Here is a 12,570-nt window from a genome sequence, read left to right as displayed (position 1 = left end):
ATAAATTCATCCTTCCCCATACTTTGCAGGAAATAGTTCCAGAGTGGACTTCCGGGACGCCGCGGCCGCGGGAAGGAGCGCGAGGCAACCCTCAGGGGAGGTCTCGAACAATACGGAGTCTTGGAGGGGTCACGAGGGCTCCGTGAACCCCGAAACCACAGGTGGAATATCCTGTGGGACAAGGTACCCAGCGTGGCTGCGTGTGCTCGCCCGTGTTGCCGGCGTTTAACAGGGCTGGAGCCGCAGCGTGAAGGGGAAGCAACAGACTCCATATTGTGAAGCCTCAGGCTCCGAGGGAAAGCGGCGGACCTCCAACAGCAGCAGAAAAGCTGGGAAATTGCTGCTGGCCATTGCGGAGAAGCAGTGGGAAATAACTGGATAATATTGAGAAACAAAGGAGTAAAGACTGGAAAGATATTTTGTGATAAGAACCCAGCGGAGACCAGATATAGATGAAAGGAGGAGGAATCCACCACCGGCGGTAAGGGGTAAAGAGAGTACAACAGAAGGCTGGTGGAGAAGAAAAGACCTGAAGCTTCACCGCTAAGTGAGAGTGGAGGAGAGACCTCAGACACTAAGTACAAGGAGTCAGAGGTAAAGTAACAACGAGATTTCTTGATGGACTAAAATATAGAGAAAAGAGAAGGAGCACCCCTAACATACTGGGTCGGAGAATGTTATAACAGGTTGGGGGGGCTCCACAGACACACCTTTTGCTCTTAACTGCTCATAGCTGGATACAAACTTTCTTAAGGCGGTGTATAGGAGGGGAGTACTTTATCGGCTGAGCGGAACCCAGGCTTCCACTCTAAATCCTAATATTAATCACGTAGGGGCAAAGGACAGAAACTGTAGAAAGAAAGTTTTTGTTTGGAATCTCTACGTGAGCGCTCTGCTGGAGGAAGCAGGGGAGGAAGCAAAACGGCCTGGGATTTAGTTCTGATACTCTGCTCTACAGCGTCCTTGATTCAAATGGAGTAACGCATGTGTTCTTTACCTCTATGATTTAAAGAGACATACCAAACTTCCGCTATATAGCGTTTGCATTTGAAATTGAATAATGCCTCTGTCCTCCATTGATAGGATTTAAAGAGACATACCAAATCTTATACCAAACCTTTGAATAAGGGAAAACTGGGGAGGACTGAACCCAGCTTTCAACTTAAAGAGAACACGTTTTTGCAGGAGTCTATTGTTTTCTTTGAACGTACCATTCTGCCTTTGTGGTTTGAGGTCCTCACTACATTTTCACTCCCAAGGTATTAAAGGTATTAAAGGCTAAAGTACGGGTTACCATTCAGTGGTAGTTCTATTCTAACACCACTTCCTCCACTCTATTGACTAAGTAGCTAAATCGTGGGTAAAGACTGTCTGTTATCTGGTTAACTAATCTTCTTGGAGTTAAAGGAGAAACAACCTTAAGCAGACAAGATGCCAAATGGATCGAAAAAGGGTCTGGCAACACCAGCGGAAAGGAGGCCATCAAGACAAGAAGAAGGCAAAGATACAAGAGAAATTAGAGACTATGATACCTTGATGGCAGAAATAAGAAAAGAATTTAAAAATAATGAACAATATATTGAAAAAAAGTTAATAGAAGTACAAAACATCATAGATAAGAAACTGGAGGGGGTGGTGGGAGAATTGACAGGAAAGGTTAAGGACCTATCGGTAAGAGCAAAAACCCTTGAGGACTCAATGAAAAGGGTGCAAAAAGATACGAAAGACAGTAAGAAGGAAGTGGACAGGATGAGAGTAGAAATTAAGGAATTAGGAAAGATACAGGAAGAATTGTTGGACAACATGGCTATGACACAGATGAGACAAAATCAAGCCAATTTAAAATTCAGAGGTATACCGGAAAAGCTAAATGAGAATATCAGGGCTAAAGTGGTGAAAGAATTGGCAATTTGGTTAGGCAGGAAGGAAGAAGAGATAAATCATCACTTGATAAACACTTTCCGAATAAGAGCAAAATCGGCTAAAGCCAAAGAAAAAAAATTACCAGGAGATGTAATAGCCATGTTTAATTCTTTTGAGATAAGAAATGAAATACTGAAACAAAACTTCATCAAAAGGTTATATATCGAGGGAAACCTAATTATTATCTTTAAAGAGATTCCTTCGAGATTTCTTCGAAGGAGAGAGCCTTATAAAAAATTAACAAACCAATTGAAAAAAAACGGGATATTGTACAGATGGGAGTTCCCGGAAGGTATTTCATTTCACTTTAAGGAAAAAAGGTTCAAACTGTCCACTACTCTAGAACTGCAAAAATTTGCAAGGAGATATGAGAAGGATTTGGGTAAGATGATGGGGGGGGGGGAAGAGGTAGAGGAGCAGCAAGGGGAGGAGGGGGAGGGTGAAAGGAGCGAAGAAGAAGAAAGAAGGGAGAGCTCAGTAGAGGAAAAGGAAGAAGTAGAAGAAAGAGAACAGTAGACTCTATCGAGATTTGAGAAGCTAAAACTAGTTAACAGATGACCTTAAAAATACTAAACTGGAATGTGAATGGGTTGAACAATAAAAATAAAAGGAACCAGATTGTACATATACTATTAAAAAAGAACTGTGACCTAATTTGCCTACAAGAGACTCATGTAGCGAACAAACATAAGAGGGTATTGAAGAACAAGAAACTAGGAATGGATTTTGTAGCATCGGATAAGGTTAAAAAAAGAGGGGTGGTTATATATATAAAGGAAAAATTCAATCCACAGTTATTGTACAAAGATGAAGAAGGAAGATTGATAGTAGTTCAGATGGTGTTTCATGGAGAAAAAATAATAGTAGTTGGAATATACGCACCAAATGACAAAAAGTCAGCCTTCTATTTAGAGTTAGACAATAAGTTGATGGAGTGGATGGATCAAAAAATAATATTGATGGGAGACTTTAATGGGGTGGTTTCCCCAAATTTAGATAGATTAACAAAATCCCAGGAGAAGAACCAAGGCAAGCTACCTCGATCTTTTTTTGATATGGTAAATAACCTAGGACTAAACGATGCATGGAGATATAAAAACCCCACGACAAAACAATATACTTTTTTCTCAAACCCAAATCAGAGTTGGGGGAGAATAGATAATATTTGGATAGCGAAGGAATTGATACAGAACCTAGTTAAGTCTGAGATTATCCCACGAACTATCTCTGACCATAATGTGGTCTTCATGGAATTAAGGGGTAAAGACCTCAAAACAGGAAGATGGAGAATGAATGAATTTTTATTTAATGACCAGAAGATTGTAAATAAGGCTATAGAAACTATAAACGATTACTTTAGATGGAACCTAAATGGGGAAACTGAAATAGGGACGGTATGGGACGCAGGAAAGGCTGTGATGAGGGGGTTCTTGATCCAGAAAAATAGCCAATCAAGGAAAGAAAAGGAGTCAAAGAAAGAACAGGTCCTAACACAAATTATGGAAAATGAAAGAAAATTAATTGACAACCCTAGTGATGAGACCGCAAAACAGAATTTAAAGATATTACAAGCCAAATTTTCCATGATAATTAATCAAGAAATAGAATGGAAAATTAAAATGATGAACCAGAAAAACTTTGAGTCAGCAAATAAGATAGGCAAGTATTTGGCATGGCAAATAAGAGAAAGGAGGAAACAAAATACTATTAATAAGATAAGAGAGGGAGAAAGAATTGTGGAAGAACCAAAAGAAATAAAAAGGATATTTCAAAAATTTTACAAGGATCTATATAAAAAAGGAAAAGAAACAGAACAAGAAATAGACAGCTTCTTGCAAAAATACCACTTAAAACCAATTTTAAATGAAGAAAAAGAGACACTAGATCAGGCAATTACACAAGAGGAGATAGAGAAAGTTATTAGAAAGATGAAAAGTGGGAAAGCGCCGGGGCCGGATGGCCTTCCGGCAAAATACTATAAAACACTAAGCAACCAACTATCCCCAGTGTTAGGTGAGGTGATGAATAATATACTAAAAGAAGGAAGGATCCCCAATACCTGGAAGGAAGCATATATCACGTTAATCCCAAAAAAAGATGTTGATACTTTGGACGTCAAGAACTACAGGCCAATTTCATTACTAAATAACGATTATAAAATATTCGCAGCTGTAATGGCAGAAAGATTGAAAAAGGTATTAAATAAGAGAATACATAAAGACCAAACAGGCTTCCTTCCAGGGAGGCAATTAAGGGAAAATGTGAGGAATTTGATAAATATTATCGAATACTTGGACATGAAAATAGATAGACAGGCGGCATTAATATTTGTAGACGCCGAAAAGGCATTTGATAACATCTCGTGGGACTTCCTAACTAAAAGCCTGGAAGGAATGGGAATGGGAGAAAAATTTAGGAGAGGTATAGAAGCAATATATAAGGAGCAAAAGGCAAAATTGGTAATAAATAGCACTACAACAGATTACTTCAGTATATATAAAGGAACGAGACAAGGCTGCCCCCTGTCTCCTCTATTATTTATAACAGTATTGGAGATACTTAATGAAAGATTAAGGGAGGCTACAGAAGTTAAAGGGATCAGGGTAGGAAAGAGAGAATTCAAAATAAAAGCTTTTGCAGATGACATTGTACTAACCCTAGAAGACCCACAGAAGAGTACTAAAGAAGCTTTACAAATAATTGAAGAATTCGGAGCGGTTGCAGGGCTCAAGGTAAATAAAGATAAAACCAAAATGTTGGTTAAAAATTTAACAAAGGAGGAAACGATTGATCTAGAACAAAGGGTAGGAATCACGGCAGTTAAGAAAGTGAAATATTTAGGAATTTGGATTACGGCTAAAAACTTAAATCTGTACAAGGACAATTATGAGGTCACCTGGAAGAATATAAAGAAAGATATGGAAATCTGGGGAAGACTGAAACTCTCCTTTTTAGGAAGGATAGCAGTAGTAAAAATGAATATTTTACCCAGAATGTTGTTCCTGTTTCAAACTATCCCAATACTTAAAGGTATAAAACATTGTAAAGAGTGGCAAAGAGCCTTAGCGAAATACATCTGGCAAGGGAAAAGACCACGGATAAAAATGAAAATACTAATAGATAAAAAAGAAAGAGGGGGCTTTTCCCTTCCGGATTTGAGTTTATATTATGAATCAGCGTGCCTACTCTGGATAAAGGAATGGATAAAACTAGAGAACAGAGATATACTGGATCTGGAAGGCTATGATAATAGGTACGGGTGGCACGCGTACCTGTGGTACGGGAAGGTGAAGGTACACAGGAGCTTCTTAAACCATATTTTCAGGGGACCAATCTACCAGGTGTGGGAAAGGAATAAAAACCTCCTTGAAAGGAAAACCCCCTGGTGGATTTCACCAATAGAGGTTCTAACGGTTAAGAAACTAAATATGGAAGGGAACAATGCGACATATGAAGATCTTCTAAGAAAAACAGATCAAGGGCCCAAACTTAGACCCTACGAAGAGATACAAAGCCTACTCACGGGTTGGTTGCAATATCATCAAGTGCATGACTTGTTAAAAGAAGACAAAAAGAGTTTAGGCTTTGATGATAAAAAATCAAAATTTAACGTAGAGGTTATAGATAGCAATAACAAAACATTGTCTAAAATATATGAGATCTTATTGGAGTGGCAGACAAAAGATGAGGAGGTCAAGGAGGCAATGATTAAATGGGCCATTGACTTTGGGTATAATATTGATTTTGTAAGGTGGTCGGAACTGTGGAATAGTACCATAAAATTTACGGCCTGTACGGCATTGAGAGAGAATATTTGGAAGATGTTATACAGATGGTACCATACACCGGTGAAGCTGGCCAAAATGTATAGGTTACAGAACAACAAATGCTGGAAATGTGGCGAGGTGGAGGGTAATCTTTATCACATGTGGTGGCGTTGTAACAAGGTGAAAGGCTTTTGGGAAATTATTTATAATGAGCTTAAAAAAATATTTAAATACACCTTTCCCAAAAGACCTGAAGCCTTTTTGTTGGGACTGATGGGCAAAGAAATTAAAAAAGAAGATAAGACCATATTTCTTTACGCCACCACCGCAGCAAGAATTATATTGGCGCAAAATTGGAAAGTGGAAAATATACCCAGTTTAAGTGATTGGCAGGCCAAAATGATAAATTATGCCGAGTTGGATAGGTTAACAGTTAAAATTCGAGATCAAGACGAACAGAAATTTCAGAAAAATTGGAGTAAATATTGGAATTATATAGGAACAAATCTATAAAGCACTGGTGGGGATAGGAAAAATTTACTAGCGACTAAATTAGATTTGTGAAAAATAAGTACGGGAGTATGGAACATGTTTGATACTTACCAAAAGGGTGGAGGGGAGTCTCAGGTCTGAAAGAGTGTAGTAAATATGTGGTAAACCAGTTTCTTTTTTTGTATAGTCGAGGGAAGGGAAATAATAATTTAAGTAAACAAAGTATACTCTATATGTTAATGTATTATAAGATACACTTAGGTTGGACTTTGAGTATTTATATGTATTCTTATTGTTACCTTCTCTCCTTTTTCTTTGTCCGTGTTTTTTCTTTTTGTATAATCTCAATAAAAAAGTATGATGCAAAAAAAAAAAAAAAAAAAGGAAATAGTTCCAGAGTTTTGTCAGTTCAAGTGGAGCACTGGGTTGGTCCACCTGGACCATGCATCAAGAATGTATAGACTAGGTGTCAGGGCAGAATCAGTACGTTCGGAATCCCCTGACATGGAAGATGCTATGTACTGAAGTACTCACCCTGGGCCAGCAGGGGGATACTGTAGATAGTTATGCAAATGAAGGATCAAAAGTGACGTTCAGTGATTGGATAGTTTGAATGCAAATGAAGGATCAAAAGTGACATTCAGTGATTGGATAGTTTTAGAAAGTTGCAACAGTTACGTTGTTCTGGAGCTCTATATAAGCAGGCTGACTGAGCTCTTCAGTTCAGTTCTATTCTGGCCTCTGAATAAACAAGAGCTGTTGAAGAATCGCTGTGTCGTCTGATATTTTCGCCCACAACTTAACAGAAGAGAGCTTTCGGGTTAGAACCAGAAGCAGCAGAGGAATGTGTGTCTGCAGAGGAGGGGATAGGAGAGCCCAGCAGGGAAATGTTAGACTCTGTAAACGCAGGGGAACAGGAAAGAGGGGGAAGTGAACCAGCAGTCTCACAAGCACCACAAGAGTTAAGCTCTGAATTGGAGGGAGGAGGGAGATTTGCGGCAGCTCCCACCAGACACAAGGAGAAGAGGCGGAGGGAGAGGCGAGTCATAAAGTTCCCACACTTTAGGTGCTGGAAAAGGAGGAAGAGGTCATTGGTGGTATCTGATTCAACAGAGTCAGACTAATGGTGATTAGCTTGTGATGAGTTCTGTAAATACTTGTATTTAAAGACCTTAAAAATGTCAGCAGTGTGAAGTGGCGATTACTGTGAAAAGAGAAATGTAACTCACTGACACTGGGCCTTGAGGAGCCACCAGACTGCTTGGTTTTTGCTAATGGCACATTAGCACCCTTGGGAGTTTCTTTAACTTTTATTATATTTGTACAAGTGGGGGAGGGACGCAGGTGGCACTGTGGGTTAAACCACAGAGCCTAGGGCTTGCCAATCAGAAGGTCGGCAGTTCGAATCCCCGCGACGCGGTGAGCTCCCGTTGCTCAGTCCCAGCTCCTGCCAACCTAGCAGTTCAAAAGCACGTCGAAGTGCAAGTAGATAAGTAGGTACCACTCCAGCAGGAAGGTAAACGGCATTTCTGTGCACTGTTCTGGTTTGCCAGAAGCAGCTTGGTCATGCTGGCCACATGATCCGGAAGCTGTATGTATAGGCTCATCCAGCCTATAGAGCGAGATGAGCGCTGTAACCCCAGAGTCGGCCACAACTGGACCTAATGGTCAGGGGTCCCCTTTACCTTTAGAAGTGGGGGACCCATAACAAAATGTACCTTTTTGAGCTGTTTGGCACTCCCAGGGGGTGTAGGAAGGTTTTTGGTGCGAGAAAATGAAATTTACACTTTTTATCCCTCCGCCTGCCCATATTTTCTTAAAGGAGCGGGTTGTTGCTAACCTTAACATCCACTTGTCCTAATCACCCTCTCCAGTGCTAGAGGCTCAAGCAGACAAACTCCTTCCCTTCTCCCCCTCTCCACCATTGAGCTCATTAACATCCCATAGGTCTTGAAAATCACTCTGTGACATTCATCAGCTCCCCATTGAGCTGTTTTCCCCATTTAGTGTTTTTTTCTAAATATTTTTGTAGTGCTGCAAACCAAAGTCTGCTGATCCTTCTGTTTTGTTCATGTGTGGTGCTATTTTTACTATGTTTGCATGGGCATGCCAAGGCTTGAAACAGAAATGGAGGCAATGATAAGTGGGAACCTGCAACAGAATGCTATATTTTATCCCTAGCCCCTGACAGTAATTAGGAGCCTCATAGCATTGTTTTTGGTTTGCAGTAGAAGTTAGTTTCATCAGAAAGAGGGGAGAAAGAACATCTTGTTTTCTTTTTCACCCTCCCCATACCTCCTACCATGTTATTTGGGAGAGCTGTTTGGTGGGCAACCTTTCTGGGACTGAGGACTACAGTCCCTCCAGGGAAGGCAGTCAGGAAATGCAGACCATCAGTGTTGATGGGGCCAAAGCCATAAGTGGACAGAGACACAACTCTCCTCTCTCCTCCAATCATCTGCCATCTATTAATTATCTTCTATTAATTCTCTTCCTCTTATGCAGGACTCTGATGACCTCTCAAAAAAGGCAGAGGGTTGTATGTCAACCTGCACTTTATGCATTCTTACACCTAAAGCTGCCTTCTATGGTTTCATTTGCACTATCTTTATTATGCCACTATCAGTGTACATGGAACATTCTGAAGTTTCATAAGCAAAAATAAAATCTCCGCCCTTCTTTATATGGCAATTGCCTTTCACTGTGAGCAATCCTTTTAAACTTTTTAAAGTGTTCTACATAGCGAGATTTCGTGACTGCTGTCACCATCTGCAGTGATCATGGAGCCCAAGAAAGTAAAATCTCTCACTGCCTCCATTTCTTCCCCTTCTATTTGCCAGGAGGTGATGGGACCAGTGGCCATGATCTTCGTTTTTTTGATGTTGAGCTTCAGACCATATTTTGCGCTCTCCTCTTTCACCCTCATTAAAAGGTTCTTTAATTCCTCCTCACTTTCTGCCATCAAGCTTATGTCATCTGCATATCTGAGGTTGTTGATATTTCTTCCAGCAATCTTAATTCCAGCAGGGAATTAAGCAGGGAGACAAAATGCAGCCTTGTCGTATTCCTTTCCCAATTTTGAACCAATCAGTTGTTCCATATCCAGCTCTAACTGTAGCTTCTTGTCCCACATAGAGATTTCTCAGGAGATAGATGAGGTGATCAGGCACTCCCATTTCTTTAAGAACTTGCCATAGTTTGCTGTGGTCGACACCTTCAAAAGCTTTTGCATAGTCAATGAAGCAGAAGTAGATGTCTTTCTGGAACTCTCTAGCTTTCTCCATAATCCAGCGCATGTTTGCAATTTGGTCTCTGGTTCCTCTGCCCCTTCTAAATCCAGCTTGCACTTCTGGGAGTTCTCGGTCCACATACTGGTTGAGCCTACCTTGTAGAATTTTAAGCATAACCTTTCTAGCATGTGAAATGACTGCAATTGTGCGGTAGTTGGAGCATTCTTTGGCACTGCCCTTCTTTGGGATTGGGATGTAGACTGATCATCTCCAATCCTCTGGCCACTGCTGAGTTTTCCAAACTTGCTGGCATATTGAGTGTAGCACCTTAACAGCATCATCTTTTAAAATTTTAAATAGTTCAGCTGGAATGTCATCACTTCCACTGGCCTTGTATTTGCAGTGCTTTCTAAGGCCCATTTGACTTCACTCTCCAGGATGTCAGGCTCAAGGTCAGCAACCACACTACGTGGTGTTAAGTTGTGGGTGAACATATCAGATGACACAGCGATTCTTCAAACAGCTCTTGTTTATTCACAGGCCAGGACAGAACTGAACTGAAGGGTTCAGTCAGCCTGCTTATAGAGCTCCAGTACAACGTTACTGTAACAATTTTCTAAACTATCCAATCACTGAACGTCACTTTCGATCCCTTATCTGCATAACTATCCACAGTATCCCCCTGCTGGCCCGGGGTGAGAACTTCAGTACATAACACCCCTCCCCACCGAGATAAGGCTTAGTTACAATCGTAATGGTTTCCTTATATACAGCACTACACGTAATGGTTCAATTAGGCACAAAAGCATATTGGTTACATTTCAAATACTTCCACATACTTAGACCAACAGTGTTACATGTCCAACATAGTCCTTTAAATAAGTTGGGGGCTTGGAAACTCTGCCAGACCGCAGGGGACCGGTACCCAAGTCCGGGGGACCGCCCAATTCTTGCTGAGGCTGTAGCGCGACCCTAGGTGGCATTGAAACCAAGTCCCCTGGATCCGCTGCTGTGGGTGGAACATCCGCAAGTGGAGTTGGCGGAATGTCAGGCACAGCAGTGGTCTGAGTCTGTGGGAAGTCCGGCAGACCCTCTGAAGTGGCTTGGATTCGGCTACGGTTTGCAAGAGAGATGTAGATGGGGCCTCACCATCTGTAAGTGTCTGTTCTGGAGCCACGAGCGCATTTGGGGGCACCACGGTAGTGTCCAAGTCCCCAACCCTGTGCCTAAGTTGGTCTATGTGCCGGCACCACAAACGTCCATCTTCAAGTGCCACCTGGTACGAGCGAGGTCCAGTGACTCCCACTACTGTGGCTGGCACCCAAGGAATGTGCAAGCAGCCATCGCACTGCCGAAGCCACATGTGGAGGATCCTCCGTTCACTGCTACAGCCACAAGTAGAGGATCCCGGCGCCAGCGGCAAACCACTATCTACAGCGCATGTGTGGCGTCGCACACATGCACTGTACGTAACGACATTGCACATGTGCTGTACATAGCGGTTTGCCGCAAGCGCCGGTTGAGCGCTGTATGGATTGCGGTGGGATCCCCCCGTCACCGCTACAGCTGCATGTAGAGGATCCTCAGTTTGCTGCTGCAGCCGTGAGCAGAACATCCTGGCACCATCCGTATGGCGCTGGAGTGGCGGTGCCGGCAAACTGCTATGTACAGCGCATGTGTGGCGTCACTACGTATGGTGCATGCATCGTACATAGGGACGCCGCAAATGCGCCCTACATAGCGACGTCCCGCCCCAGGTGTCACAACGCCTTCATTCGCCTGATCTCAGGGTTGTGGGTTTGAGCCCTATGTTGTGTGAACTTTGGACTAGATGACACTCTAGATCCCTTCTAACTCTACAGTTCTATGATTCTATGAATCTGGTATCAATGATTGATCAAGAACAAAACAAAAAAAAGGTATTGTCAGGGAACTGCCATCAGTGCCGGAGGGAGAGAGCAAAAGCCAGAGGGATTATAGAGAGCCTCCAGGGATCGGGAGAAGCAGCTCCTCTTCTGGGGAAGAGAATAAACGCAGCTCCAGGGGAGAGGGGGTGCAGGAGTCGGATGTGGAGAGGCAGTCCCACGACTCCTTGCCTGGGACAAGCGGGGAGGGAAAGGTTCCTCCGCTGCCCACGCCCTCTCTGCGCAGAAGGCTTTCACGCAGAGAGGGAAGGCGGAGACTGGGCATCAAGGAGTTTTTATGCTGGAAGAAGTTTAAGAAACGCCCACTCACAGATTCTGCCAGCGATTGAGGTGGCCACGGGCGAGTGGCTCTCCGGACAGATAAAGTTTACATTAGAAGCCAGCCAGGGAGAGGTTTGCCCTGCTTGCGCACGAGCAACCCCTAGTAAACATAACAGATATGATAAAAATTATTACAAATTACGGAGGGAACACCAGCTTGTCCCTCATTATCTACTGCTGTGATAGTCTAAAGAAAAATAACTTTCTTTAATTTGGTGAGACATAAACTTCAAGCTCTGTGGTTTCTAGAAAAATTAGGATTTCACCTCTGTATTTTAATGGATCAGATTTGTGGTGATTGTCCATGACTGATATTAATTGTGAGGAAATTCTGAAATAATAAAGTCAAATTAAATTACTCTTTTAAGACCCAAGGCAGTTTACAGCATAAATTAAACAGATACAACTAAAAACATGCAATAAGTATAAATATTACAAGCCAGTTTAATGAGTAACCCTATTAAAACATCATTTAAAATCTTAAAACCATTTAAAAGCACAGTAGAAAAGGGTGGGGGAACTTCCCTGACACAATAGCCAGTTAGTGGCCAAAGGCATGTTGAAACAAAACAAAACAAAGTATTGAAATGTTTTTGAGAAATGGTTGTGTCTCACTTGTGTGAGTGTTAATTCTTCCCAGCAAACTTGTAACTATTGTCTTAACTGCTTTTGCTGTGTTGCATTGTTAATCAGGCTGTGAGCTATTTAAATTGTTCACAGTGGAGAAACTTCTGTATGCTTTATGAATTTGTGGGAAGTCTCTCCCAGTATACATACTTCGTTTAACCATTGCAATGGGGAAAACCTCACAGAGGACTAAGGATCCTTTTGCAAATGCTGACGGGGTGGGGGTGGATATCACAATGGCAGAGCTCTGAGTCCCATCTCCTTACTTAGGAGTGCCTAGCTACG

This window comes from Podarcis muralis, chromosome 11 (genome assembly GCF_964188315.1).
Source record: "Podarcis muralis chromosome 11, rPodMur119.hap1.1, whole genome shotgun sequence".
NCBI lineage: Eukaryota > Metazoa > Chordata > Lepidosauria > Squamata > Lacertidae > Podarcis > Podarcis muralis.
The sequence above is the reverse complement of the archived record's forward strand: the minus strand, read 5'-3'. Positions refer to the sequence as shown.